The following is a 14662-nucleotide window of genomic DNA, read 5'->3' as shown; positions in this document are numbered from 1 at the left end:
GATATTTATGATGCATCGACTGTTTTAATGAATTCTTAGACATGTTTTAGAACAGAAATATCGACATTACGCATAAATGCAATTTTGAATCTTGTCCCATTATAATTCTGGATTTTGAAATCCAACTTTGCAAATCAGGAAATAAACACCTATCTTAACAAAGTCGATCGTCAACTTCAACCGCGGTTGGCGGAGAAAAGCAAAAGAGAAAATTCTGCGTCGAAAAATTCATCACCTTCCGCGCGTTCGATTTTTCCCGTCAGCTGCATCTGCGATGCAACAAGCTGCAACGATCGCGTGTAAAAAGATCGAAAACCGGAGCGAGAGGAGACGCGCGCGCGCGAATCAACCTTCTCGCGATCGCTCGAGGATTCGCTCGAGATCGTTCCCGTGAGTAAGTCTCCCCCTGTCTGGATCGACGAACACTTACTGGCTGACCTCGGGCCCGAAGTCTGGCGGAAGACTGATCGCCCGAGAGCTGGGAACTTCTTCGGGCCCCGCTCGCGTTATCCCGGCAGTTGTGCGATCGCGACCTTCGTACTCCCCCGCTCTGGGACCGATCGATCGGAACGGGAGCCGATCGTGAAACGAATCGCCGATTCACGGATAACGGAGCAGAATTTAAAAAAAATGGAATAATTGCGACGTTCATATTTTTTCTCGTTATTGTTACATCACGCAGTTTTGCGCTCGGTCAATTTTAGTCCCTTTAATTATGAATTATTGTTTTCAAGTATCCGCGCGAAATGTTCGTTGTCTCGGAAAAGCTTGCGATAATTTCTAAAAGAGGCTCGAAAATTCTTGGCGCGTAAATTCGGGGTAAGTAGGACTTCGAATCAGGGAGGGCAGGTATCGAAGTGTATATTGCCTTTAATTATAAAACAATGAATTAAAAGGGGATACGGTCCCTTAATGGATTCTTTTATTCTTTTTTTGCCCGAGGATGCGATGATATATACATTGTCTATCTGGCGTTAAATTATCGCGCGAATTTTTTTCGCAAGCCTTGGACGTTTTTGCTCCGATCACTAAATCCGGTAAAAGTTCAATGACATAGATTATAGATGGACGTGGGACGAATCGATCTTAGATTAAGAAACCGTTGAAACGCAAGGAGGTGTAACTATTTGGATGGATCTCTGTTCGTTACGCTTAGAAAAGTACGAAGAAAGAAATAACGTTTCTCTTTTCAACTTTATCGATGATCTTGGAATCGAAGATCAACGATTCCACCGAGCAGTATGGATATAAATAAATGTAGGAACGAATAACTGTAAAAATTGACAAAAATTGATTTGATCAGCTGATTCATCCGTGGTAGCGAATTTTTATCTCAGGACAACAGGACGAACGTTTAATGTTAAACACGATGTCCATCACGTTGATCTAGTTGTCCTTCAAATCCAGGAGCTAATTTAGTCCTTTTTCTGGAAGCTGATTAGAGGAAAAGGCGCGCCGAGCGTTTCCTCTTGGGCGATTTCACGGGTAAATATACGATAAGATTCTCCAGGAAGCTGGCAACTTGGGATTCGCTGAACCGTGGAAAAGGCAGGGAGAAGCGGAAACATACGGTTACAAGGATTATGCCGTTCTCGTTTTTTATTACTTTTCTCATAGCGATGGACCACCCGTGGTATGCGCGTTGATTAGCTTCTCTCATCTCGAAGATCTCGAAGAAGGATTCAGAACGCAGAGGCTAATACCCTCGATTCGCGGAGGTAATTTGTTTCCTAGCGTAAACGTCAATGATCTATGTTACTTTTCTCTTTTTATCTTTGTTTTACTTTTATATATAATTTTTTTCAATAATGTTTACTTAACAGATTCGCTTTTAGAGCAGAAACTGTCGAGAGAAAGCGCAGTAAATTTTTACATAATCAGAGGGAGAGAGATAACAGTGAGTTTCAAGAAAGTTTCTGGAGTTGATCAGATCTATAGTTGGTTCCGTTTTATACTACAATTTTGAATTATTCCGAATTTTGCGTTTACTCACAGGAGGATTAATTGCGCGGCTTATCGTCGGCAAATATGAAATTCATAGCGCCGCAGGTTCCAGCTATTGTAAGTGATTTTATCGGGGTCACCGTGACTAAGGCCGAAATAATTGGAGCGCGAAATTCACGTGTTTTTCCAAACGTCGATATCGCTTTTCAAAGACGCGGCCGAAAACACCTGCAGTTTTCTCCGAGAAACAGCTGTATCTTTCAGCAAAATATTATAAATACGAACAGTAGCGTATCGCGCACGATATCTAGCGAAATGTGTACACGTGTGCAACTGAGATAAAACATAAAAATTTAAAGAGGCAAATAAGATAAGAAAATGTAGATAAGATACAAATACAAGCTTAGCTACAGGTATATCTCGTGCATAGCGAGCGTATTTTTTTTTTTACACGTACATCTATTCACGCTTCGAGCTGAACTCAATTCCTTTAATAATGATTCGCTCGGCAGATTGCAGGCGAAGCGTTAACGTCGACGAACCTCTCTCTCTATATCTCTCATTTCTACAATCTCCCAGATCAGTCTATAGAATCAGAGGGATCTCTCATGAAGCTATACACGACAAGTGGCGGAGTCGAGTGATACGCAGGTATCGGTAACTGGCGCATAGCTGTTCTCGGTTTATACAAGTCGTTTAGACTTGAAAAGAGATGTAAATTGAAGAGAGTTCGAAGATTCAATTCAAATAACTGTATTAACAGAGCCAGTTTAGGAAGTCGTTCAGTTGAATCGACAGAGATACATCGAAATATGATGTTTCACAGACATGCAAAATATAAGAAGAGATGGATCGAAGATATTATCGAATCGAAATGGATGTCTTTGTAGACACGTAGGTTCACTAGATTGCTACCTGGCTGGGAATCACATCGATAATTGAGTTTTTGAACGGTAAATGGACTTTTTTTGCAATCATCATCTGCTGCGACGCCAATGATATCACTCGGGAATCAACCGGCTATCGAATCGTGAGAACAATTATCGCGCGATATGGTTTGCGGTACAAAGGATCGCGTGAGATTCCTCGGCCGGTGCTGCCTCCTCCTTTCCGACTTCCGTTCGCGTACGGCAAACGAGTTTTACATTCCGGCGCGTCCAAAGGGTTTCACGCGGCGCGATTATCTCCGTCTCGGGCCGAGTATCGAGTTTGCATCGCCTAGTGAATCGCAGGAAAGAGAGAAAGAAAAAAGAGAGAAAGAAAGAGAGGGAAAGAGAGAAAGAAAAAAGGACGAAAAAAAAAAAGAATTCTGGCTAAATAGAGATGTTAATAATACATCGAGATTCCCCGAAGGCTGTTTAAAAATATTTAAAAAAATAATAAAAATGTTCATTTTTTGTTCCTTGTGCCCCTCAACAATTTATTATATAATTCATGTAGCGATCTCGTAAGAGGGAAAAAATTTCGTCGACGATCATGCTTTCTTAATGGCAAGCAAAACGCTGATGATAGACTTCGCCGCTTATGGCAATGCCGTTTGCCGACAGATGGCGGCACTAACTTAGCTAATGAATGCACTGTCATTAAAGAGGCGCGATTAAAATGCACATGCAGACAATTATATACTGCGTAATTCGTGTCATTTGCGTTATATAATTTAATACTAATTATTTGACCAAATTTTATTCCATTATTCTAATTTTATTTGCAAACGTTTTAAATAACTTAATAATTTAATAATTTTTTATATAGGATATCTATAGTAGAATGGGTTAAATCGAAGAAAGTCCTCTATTGTTTCGCAATAATTAATGAAAAATTAATTTTAAAAAATCAGTCAACTCGCACAAGTATAAGTAGCAAAAGAGACAGCTTATTATTACAGTTATTAGTCCCGTGACAAAGCGTTGGGATTAATAATTAAACATGTAATTCTATTGTGTACTAGTGGAATAACTTTTTGTCGCACATTTATATTGGTCAATTTTTTAAAAATTAATGTCACATTAATTATTGCAAAAATCGTAAAAGCACTGCCCTATTCAATTTAACTCACTTTACATGAATTATTATCAGATATATAAAGCACCAGATTTTAAATTATTAAAAAACATTCACGACACGAATGTCTCAAATTTTCAGTTTATTCAATAATATCATTTACAAACAATAGACTTTTATTTTTGCGGAGGAGAAATAGACGGATGAAACATACAAAAGAAACGGCATAAAGTAAAGGTTTCCCGTGAGATACTTTCTCGTTATTACTTTCTTTATTTTAATGCACTCGATGTTCCCAAATAAGTAGCTTGTTATAGATTCCTCGTGAAAGTACGCTCTACTTAAGCTTAATCAAATTACATAAGCGACTATAGACACGCATTTACTTTTTCTCGCCGAATGAAATATGAGATAGAAAGCAAAGAGATGTAATCGAGTATATATCTTTGTTATTGTATCTTATTAAAAAGTACCGCGCATCAAATAATTCCAAGCTTCAAAAGCGTATTAAACATTGCTTGAATCTTTCTTTGTCCTTTTCTCATGTGAATTTTTGCTTTAAGAAAATTAGTTTTTCCACAGAAAGAAAGGGAGAAAAGAGAGAAAAATATTGCATAATGTTAAATATAAAACTCTAATAATTGCATCTTGAAAACTGTAGAACTTTACTTCGTTAAATAAATATATTAAATATATAAATCCATCTCATTAAATAAATATACATTTTATGTATATAATTTAAAACAAAAATACATATTAATAAAAAATTTCGATTAAAAATACATTTGTCAAAAAATCGTAAACTTTCTCGATTGCATAAGAGTTACCAGTTTGGTGAGTCATGCTTATTGTAACGGTATTTTACGGGAGCGATTAACACGGGCATTTCCGCGGAACCAGTCGATAATTATGCTCTTGCGGTGTTTTGCACCCAAATGCATAGTTATGAGGCAACGGTGAAAGTAATATCGGCGCGCACGTGATTAAATTCACGTATTGTTAAGCTCTTGGGGGAGGGTAACGAAGGCAGAAAAGTGTGCTTATGAAACTTATGAATATTACATATGCCGGGACGATGCATTATACGATCGCGTTATGTCGTTATCCCTCTCGCCTCGTGACCGAGCACGGTTGACCTCGTGCAAGTATGCGGCGAGTTCGAGAGGTTGACGAGCTTGCACAGAGAAAAATGTATACTGCATTCAAGTAAATATTACTTGTTTCAAGTATATCGCAAGTTTGTATATCCGCAAATATATCATAAGTTCACCAATTAAATTTAATTGAATATATTCTGAATTCTAGTAAGTTCAGTATTTTAGTCAAGAAATTATAGATATTAAATTAAAACAAAAATTTGGTTTGTTTACAAAATTGGCGTAAAATAAGTTTGACTTTTCTTTGATACAATTTTACAATATTCTTAAAGAAAAAATAAATTCTTCTTTCGAGTACATGATAATGAGATTTTCTAACACTTGTGATGAGTATATTTTAAGACTATTATCAAGAATATATTCTTTGTTGAAGAAAACTATTACTTAAAAAAAGAAAAATAAACTGAGTAATCGCTTTTCTTGGCAGTAGAATGATATTTTTCTCTGTGTGCGATGAACTTTTCGGCCCCTATCTAAATCCGCTGTTTCGTACAACGCGTATGTATGTGTTTCTCGTAAAATTTAAAATAGATTGATTTATAAAATTTGTAATGATAAGAACAAAAATACTTGCAGATAATGTTATCTGACTGTTTTCGTTAAATAATGTAGTTTCCTAGCGTAATTTAAAACGTCGCGAGGCAAGGCAGGGTTGAAACATTTTTGCTTGCAAATTCTCAATTTCGAACGAGGGCAAAGTGTCACGTTGTTACCAGTTAATTTGTTACAGGGAACGAGAATAGTTTGCAGCGATCGATATATCGAGAGACGGAGGAACGTCTTTCACGACGTGAGCGGACTCTTCCAAAGATTTCCCCGCACATTATCCCTTAGAGCGGCGATTATTAACAGACCGGGGCTCCTCGAAGCGAGAAAACTTAAACGCGGAGATGCGGTTTCGCGACCCACGCACGGTCGATGCAACTTTCCCACACGTTAAACGTGATTAGCATCGGCGTTCTTAATAACGTGCTGCGTTAGAGAAGCTCCAAGGAGAGCGTTAAAAGGATCTCTCTCTCTCTCTTTTTTTTCTCCCTCTCTCCCTCTCTCTCTCTCTCTCTTTCAAGTGCATTAGAGTGAACTCGTTTTTCCGAACGAGGAAGAGTCACGCATGACACATCTGCACGCACGTAATGATTATACATATATGCATATGCACATTAAAGTCGCGTCAACCGCAAGTGGCGTATCACGGCAAACATAATTGAAGGGCCAAGTGTAATAGCAGCGTAGAATTACATGTTTATTCACGGAGAGAGGTGTAATCGTTATAAATTAAAAATGTATTAGCATATTCATTTGTGTGGATCAATAAACTCTGAACGTATTTTCAAACACTTTAAATATTTTTTTTTTTACTTTGGGCAAATTTCTTTTGTTTCCGAATTATACAGGGTGTATCTGAAATGATGCACTAAACTTTAGGAGCGTATTCTAGAGGTCAAAATAAGACTTTTTTTTCTTATGAACATAGGTCCGCAAATGAACCCCCCTCCGAGCTAAAATTCGAAAATGTGTGAAATTGACCAAACACCCGCAATGCAAATTTATTTATCTCTCAAGAGAGGGTGATAGGTAACGTCAAAACCTTTTTTTTTTCTGAAATACAGCCAATTTTTAATTTTTTCCCCAATCTTTAGGGGCCTCTAGCTCGGAGGGGAGTTCATTTGCGGACCCATGTTCATAGGAAAAAAAGTCTTATTTTGACCTCTAGAATACGCTCCTAAAGTTTAGTACATCATTTCGGATACACCCTGTATTCTTCTTATCGAATGTACGCGAATGAAACGAGAAGCTAGAATGAGAAATTTGTCACGCAGTCTTATACACATAGATATTTTACTTTTTGCTCATTTCTCGTTATGCCATTTAGTCACGAAATAACGCGACCTTCACGCTCGCCATCATATTTTGGCATGTTCATTTCCTCCCGTAACGAATGCATTTGTGTTCGCGCGAGTACATTTTTCACGAAGCGAATAATTATTGCCGTTCCAAGGCTCGCGTTCACGCATGTATCAGAATATCCTGGAATAAAATAAGATCATAAGAATGTTTGCGGGAACGGTCGTTAATACGTTCGTGTTACGCATAATAACGTGAGAAATTGGAGAGTAAATCTCTCGAGCTTCGCATCGCGATTTCGAAATGCGAATTTAAATTTGAGCGATTGAAGGGGAGCGTTTTCTTCCGTAACGGCGGATTCGCAAGTAGATCGTCAAGCCTGGAAAATCAATCCCTCTCTCTAATTCCCTTTGAACCACCTCGGAAAAACTCGCGTCTGCTGTAAGCAATTTACGAGACTATCGACTCGCAATTTCCTCTCTTCGTTACTCGTGACCTATGACACTTGAATGTGCTCATCCTCGATTCCATCGCACGTCACGTGTCTCGACAAGGAGAAGTTTATCGCTCGGAACACTATAAGGCAATTGATTCTGTTAGAATAATTCTAAAAGAACAAAAAAGAACAAAGATTCTTGTAGAAATAAATAAATAAATCAGAATGTTTTGCGGACTCAGAAAAAGTTTGCTGACTTTTCCAGGTTTTCCAGAGCCAAGAATTATTTTTCTCTGGTCGATTTTTCAATATTACTTTTTTCAAAATGCATAATTTGCGTAAATCAATTAAATGAGTTGAATCAAAAGTCTTTAAACTATTTTTATCAAAAAATATAGAATTTAAATAAGGCTCATTACTCAATATCAAAAATATTCATTTTATTTGCTGGTAAAGTGAAGATATAAATTTCAGAACACGCCCATAGATAAACCGATTTTCAGCAAAAATAAAAAATTAGCGCACTGTGAGCCAAGATGAAATCTACACTTGTTTTAAAAAAAATTTCAAATTAATGAGAAAAAAATGTTGAATAATGTAAAAAAAAATCCAGATAAATTGTTAAAATTTCTGACTTTTTTCTGACATTTCAAGAATTATGAAATTCTCTGACAATTCCCGATTTTTCAGATTTCTGTGACCGCTAGACACCCTGTTAAATACAAACATTCGTATATGTGTATGTATATAATATGTATCTATAGTTAGATACAGACATATAATTACTCTTGTCATGGCTGGAGCCTCAGGCTCAATAGCTATTCAACGTTCTAATTGTCCTCACATCATCAACCAAACAATTACGCCGATGCAAACAGCTGCAACGTAAATGGCGTAATTAATGCCAGCTTCGAATACCCGGATAATGAACATGGTGTAAATTGTCTCCAAATTATCAGTCGAATTAGGAATGCGCGTTTCTGAATAATAATTCATACATTTCTGAATAATTATTTATACAATGTGTTAAGAGAAGAATAAAGTTTATGACGTGTTCAATGTCATTCTACAACGATTTCGAAATATTTGCGTACACGTGCGTGTATTAAAAATAAAAAAAATAAAATGCTATTTTGTGTATAATCTTTTTTAAGAACGCTGCCCTGATTTCCGAAATATCCGAATCTTTCCATCTTTCTCTCTCTTTCTTAATGCTTTTGATTCAAATAGTAGCGAATAACATCATGTTTTCGAAGCTGAACACTTGTATTTACCAAGAATACGAACTTGCAATGCAAATATCGATCAAACAATATTTTTGCTTTTCCGTTTAATTATGCAGATGACAATCTAATCGCGAACTATATATTATACTAGTGAAACTTATTGATTCAGCGTACTGATATCAATCGTGTTTATTCGAAACGCTAGAAAATCTAAAAAGATTTATTATTTTCACATTTCTTGTTTTCATAAGAAATGAATTATATGAAAACGTCTTCCGGCGCACAATCATCGTCCGTGAATCGAAAATGTCTATTCAGGCGCTTCAACAGCTGATAAACGATGAAGGTGCCTTTTACGACTTTATAAATGCACATGCCAACACGTGGCTGACGCGAGGCAAAAATAGTTTCCTATTTCGTGAAATCAGGCGCTTTCGCGGAATAACTTATCTCGTGCATCATTCTTCTATCTCAGAGGGAATCAGTAAATTTAACATACGTTAAGACATAATTAAGCGATTGTGACATAACGATACCACAAAAGCGATGTCGCATCAATAAATAGTGAGAGAAAATTTGAGGGAATAAGTGGAGCTGATTGATGATATTTTAATCGTGCAACGGATCGGCCTCAAAAATTGATCGAAGAATCGATTGTAAAAATTAAGATTGACAGAGACAAAATGTACGAATACGATGGTAGGAATTATTTCTCTCTTGTGAGGGAAATTGATTTGCCATATTTGTAGAAAGCGTATTCGGCAATGGCACGATTACCGCAGTCAGTCAACCGCCGATGGATTTCGCAAGAATCTATTCCGCATCGATGCCTCCGGTTTCGCTGGTATCGGCGCGATAAATCTGACCATTCATCACCGCGAAAATGGACCCGCATCGAAAACCCGTGCAAAATCCATTCGGGTTAGCTTTCCGGAGGGGCAAGGGAGGAGCAAGGTTCGCTCTGTAAGAGACTACGAGCATGTACGTGCTGTGAGCAGGATGACGAAATTTATCGATCATAAATATACGACTCGATCGTTTCGCGCTTTACAAGAAGGTCGCGCGCACGAGATCGATTTCGACCTATTTTCGGCGACGTACTTCGTACAACGTCGAGTCCATAAATGATCTCGGTTCGATTTCACGTAACAGCATTTTTCTACCTTTTGATTAGATCAAAGAACACACGCTTTCCGTTATAATCGCATCGGGATTGAATTTTTTTTCATCGAACACTCACAGGCGAGAATAGTGATTTCCTTTTCCCGACTCGTTTCTGTACCTTTTTTTAGCACGGTAGATAATTTTATTCTGATTTCTTATGGCAGTATCACCTTGACGCAATGCTTTTTTTTGCGTACTTGAATGTAATATAACACTATGTTTTAAAGAGAATTCCTCGTAAATGTAATTTTTCTCTACGTTTTGATTAAATCAAAGATTCTATTACACGTGGTTCGTGTTATAATCGCTTCAGTTTTGAAATTTAATATCCACTCATAATATGCTATTGAAGTTACAGATATTTCGCAAAATGAAGAAAACCGGTTTCATAATACCAAAGTAAAAATCGCAAAAACCCGATAAGTTTTTTTTTTTGAGAGATTTATATTTCTATTTCTATAAAAAAAACACAAATATATAAAGAATAAAATTATTATCTTACCGCATTTAATAGAGTGATTCACGAAAGATATATCACTGTGACATTCATAAATTACTTATGCTTATAAATTAATAACAATGAGCTTTCAAATAAGAAATGATAAGAAATAATTTAATAAAAAAAATATATATAGCATTTATTTTTCTAATCTATGAATGCGCCTAAAATCGCAATAAATCATACGATAATTAAAGTGTCATAAAAACTCTTTTAAACAGACGCCTCCTTATGGATTAGCAAATGCATATACGAAATAAAATGTTTTTTTCTCTCATCACATGCTTCAAAATAATAGAAATATGATTGAAAAATGATAGTGCTCAGCAATAAATTCGTATAGAGTTCTGGACTATTTTAAAATTTTAAATTTAATAACAATATTAATCGCAACAGTTTCTTTACAAATTGCTTTCCTTTCGATAATCTTTATTATTCTCAGCATAAATATTGGGAGATAAACCTGTGTAAATAAAACTTGCTATTATAAATAAATTTACTTTTATAGGTATTTAAAATTTTTTATTAATAGTATATAAAACATTATTTTAAAATGAAGTTGTTTTCTATGTCCTTAATATTTCTTTTTTAATCTATGTTTTTAAAATTAAAGCAGTAGAAATTATAGCTTAAAATTGTGTTCAGATAAAAAAATATCAAAATGTCAAGTTGTACCGCAAAGATCATTATTTTATGTCAATTCAAAGTAATTATTATAACGTACCGGTAAATAACGTGTTTTATTTAACATGTACCGGTAAATATTTAACATTTCATTAACAAGAATTCGATACGATTTATATTGATGCTCGAATACCATAAATCAATCTTTTTCTCAAGTCGCAATCTTTTTGCCATCTTGGGGAATGCCTTGCTACTTGTTATGTGCTGACGTCTTTCAGTTTAAAATCCTGTCTGTATTTGCGCCCGCGAGATATTTGTAAAGCATTTTCCACGAGACAGCTATAACGACCGGATAATGAATCGCTATCAAACCGGCAAAAATGGAAAAATCGCCGACAAGCGATACATCCATTCATCACTGCATTCCTTCAACAAGGAAAAACCGTGATCGGAAAATCGCATCGATCAAGTGTAACGAGAGTTTTGCGGAAACTTTAGTTTTCTTTTACTATACTTCAATACACTTCTTATATGTCTTTTGCTTCGTACATTATTATCGACGCTATTTTTAAGCTGAAACATTATTATTCTTGGCATTCGCAAGTTATTTTTGCACGTATTTTTCACTTTGCTAAGACGATAAATTACGAGGAAGTCGATAAGAGGAACTTAAACAATATAGAAGCTCATTAAGATGAGCAAATAGATATGCCGAATTAAAAGGTCGAGTTAATTAGGCTCGTATTAAACAAGCAGCAAACATGATTCTTACGTAAATGATTAACTGTATTATCGCTTCGTTACGAGGAAATTCTTTGCTATATTTGCGAAACATTATTAGTATGTATATGTGAAATATTTATGAATCGTTATCAAATATGTATCGTAAAATTTTCCTGCATTTGGGAATTGATTTACCGGGTCGAAAGCTACTCTTATACGTGAATTATTATTTTTATTATAATATTATAATATTATAATAAAAATATATATTATAATTTTATTATAATATTATATTATAATATATTATTTATGAGGATAATTACGTGATGCATTTCGAAATATATTAAACTTTGTAGAAAGCACTTTTTTGATACATGATTGATATTGCGTATAAATAGCAAGTCGAGATTAAGACTCTGCGAGACTTACTAAGGAATTTATTTACATGGACTGTTTATTGTTATTGTGTATATAACCGAGACTAAGGTTATATATTTTTTTGTATGTCGTCAGAAACTCGGATAAATTCGTATGATGTAACACGTTATCTTAGCGACGCCATGTCGTAAAACCAGGCGCGGCTGACGTATGTACTTATCGAAACCATTTTGTCGTAATAAAAACTGTCGCGATATAAAATTTCGGTCGATTAATCATGCTACTCGTATGTCACGCGCGCAAGTGCGTAAACATTAACGGGCGTGGTATTTTCCACTACATGAGGAAAGAATGAGATTGCATTATATCATATGAGCGATGTAAACATCAATAACAAATGTTTCAATAATCGTAAATTTTTGTGTCAAATCTATTGATATGTAAGCCTACTAAAATTAAAAAAAATAAAGTATAACATAAAAATACAAAATATACCTTAAGAATATACCTTAATTACCTTAAGAAAACGAGCATTCAGCTAGATTGATCATATATTTTAATAAAAATTTTATAATACGAGAAGTGGAACTCAAAGAGAGAAATGTTTCTCTATCATTTATATAAAATATTTATCTGTTTATATAATAATTAAAATTATATAAATTTATATAATTTATGATAATCTCATTTTTATTGCCAATTTTTGCTCAGCAATTTTGATCAATATAAAATAATATATTACATAAGATAAAAATAGTAAAAACTAAGAGTTAAATCTCTTGACCAGTGAACTTTGAGATTGAATATTTGCAGTTACACTTGCATTATTATGTATATCACTTAAGCAATTTACGTTATTACAGAAGAATATTACTTTCCGAGAGGTTTTCATTTTGAAGTCCTCTCGTACAAAACACTCGAGAGAGACTCGAGATAAATGATGTTTCCGGAGAAATTAATATTCACAACGTATCGCTACACGTTCGTTTCGAGTGTAATCGCTCGGGCGAATAGAGTCTTGGAGCACGAATGTCTAAACTACGATAAAATATTTTCTATAAAGCAATCGACTTCTTATTAATCTTGCGATCGGATGCAGATGCCGACTAGCACAACATACATAAAGTTGGACACATGACGCGTAAAGTCAATACGTACACCGCCCACGATCGATAATGCGCGAACACAAGTTTTATTTTTACACGTCGACCGCTTCAACCTATTGAATCAATAACCTTCAATGGTCGGTATTATTATTAGAAATCTTGGGAGAACATGATCTAAATATAATTCGCGACGTTCCAATTTGTACGTTACATCTTTGTAAAACGGAAGCGGCGGACCATCACGTGTCTGTCGTCAAGTCTCAATGCACAAGGAACTCTTAAAATGAGATCTGTGAAATTATTATGTAAAATGTGAATTTTTATTTTATTCGATTGCCCACAATTTGTCCACATTTGTCCATAGATAATCGTTTTTTATCCACTCTAGAAAAAAAATTAAAAACAAAAGATTGAACATTTTCTTTCTCTCTCCGTAAAAAATATATCCTTATAAGGATGCTCATTTTACAGACCTAAAGAGACGTTCTTTATCTCCGATTAATGTATCTGTTAATTGGAAGCAATTATCACTCTTACTGTCGCAATCAACCTTACACATTTTTTCCAAACGACCGAATGTTTCAAATAATTCCCAACAAAATCACATGTAGTACGTGTTGGGGGAGCTTGAATTATTTGATAGATGCGGCCTTGATGAAACTCTCATCCAATGTTCGTATAAATCCGGCCTAAGCGCATACCGACATATGTATGTACGATCCCTCGAATGTTTCTCGCGGAAGTGAATCGTTTAAAGTATATTCTCGACTCGTTGTAGAAGCAACAGCAACAGTACGGGAGTTTGCGAGAAAATTTCTGTCGCAACAACAATTGCGATAGGTTTCTGTAGTGGATTGACAAACTAGTTATTTCGTAATTATAACTCAATATCATTAGTCTCGCATTAATCATTTTCGCTCGCAAACGCGAAAAATAAGGTGTCAATCGATATCGAGGACGTTTGTACATCACCCATGAAATTTTCTTTGCTCGACTCGCATTTAATGTACCATGAGTCACTGGGAATATATTAACATTAATATTAACTAACTTTATACGTAACTCGGGATAATAATCATAATGACTACAACTATATAAGTCAGTCGAATATATTAATATTAATATTAACGATAATATGCATTGTTATACATATTGCTTATTCCCTTCGTTTTTTCAAATTGCTTAATTAACGATCGTGTTTTTAATTTACATATTTTTAATTATGTACTTTAGAAAATACATAAACATTCTAAACGCGTTATAAGCCGCGATCATCATTTGCTCGTCATCTTATGAATAAATTCCAAGGCTGGAGTACCACCATGCAAATGAATGCCATGCAAATTTAATGGCAGTTTAGCGACGTATCTCTGATTTAATACAATAAAAAGAGGATCTGCCTACAACTTCGCGAGAGTTTCCAATTTTTTACAAATCGTTTTTACATTCACACAAATTCAACGGGATGAGTCGTCAGCAATAGCCGATTTCGGCGAGGGGAGATGGCAATTTGTTATCATAGTCGCTAATAAATTATCGGGGATTTGCGCGGGCGAAAA

At 35.3% G+C, this 14662-nt stretch overlaps 1 protein-coding gene across 5 annotated transcripts in view; it reads right to left on the bottom strand.

Annotated features, from left to right (window-relative positions):
* Positions 1–14662, bottom strand: part of LOC145961583 (serine/threonine-protein kinase MARK2) — a 103437-nt gene that overhangs the window by 40146 nt on the left and 48629 nt on the right. The window lies entirely within an intron of this gene.

The sequence above is a fragment of the Camponotus vicinus genome, unplaced genomic scaffold (assembly GCF_025532165.1).
Source record: "Camponotus vicinus isolate PSW18456_S1 unplaced genomic scaffold, iyCamVici1.0 SCAF_11, whole genome shotgun sequence".
NCBI lineage: Eukaryota > Metazoa > Arthropoda > Insecta > Hymenoptera > Formicidae > Camponotus > Camponotus vicinus.
This window is presented reverse-complemented; position numbering and strand designations above follow the sequence as displayed.